The following is a 593-nucleotide window of genomic DNA, read 5'->3' as shown; positions in this document are numbered from 1 at the left end:
CTCTCCCAGAGATCTCCATCTCAATGCTAAGACCCAGCAAGCTCCAGTGCTGGACAACCCATGCCAAACAACTAGCAAGACAGGAACACAACCCCACCCATTAGCAGAGAGGCTGCCTAAAATCATAATAAGGTCACAGACACCCCAAAACACACCACCGGACATGGTCCTGCCCACCAGAAAGACAAGATCCAGCCTCATCCATCAGAACACAGGCACCAGTCCCCTCCACTAGGAAGGCTAAACAACCCACTGAACCAACCTTAGCCACTGGGGGCAGACACCAAAAACAACAAGAAGTATGAACCTGCAGCCTGTGAATAGGAAACCCCAAACACAGTAAGTTAACCAAAATGAGAAGACAGAGAAATACACAGCAGATGAAAGAGCAAGGTAAGAACCCACCAGACTGAACAAATGAAGAGGAAATAGGCAGTCTACCTGAAAAGGAATTCAGAGTAATGATAGTAAAGATGATCCAAAATCTTGGAAATAGAATTGAGAAAATACAAGAAATGTTTAACAAGGACCTAGAAGAACTAAAGAGTAAACAAACAATGATGAACACCACAATAAATGAAATTAAAATTCTC

Source organism: Grampus griseus, assembly GCF_964374135.1.
Source record: "Grampus griseus genome assembly, chromosome: 1".
Taxonomy (NCBI): domain Eukaryota; kingdom Metazoa; phylum Chordata; class Mammalia; order Artiodactyla; family Delphinidae; genus Grampus; species Grampus griseus.
This window is presented reverse-complemented; position numbering follows the sequence as displayed.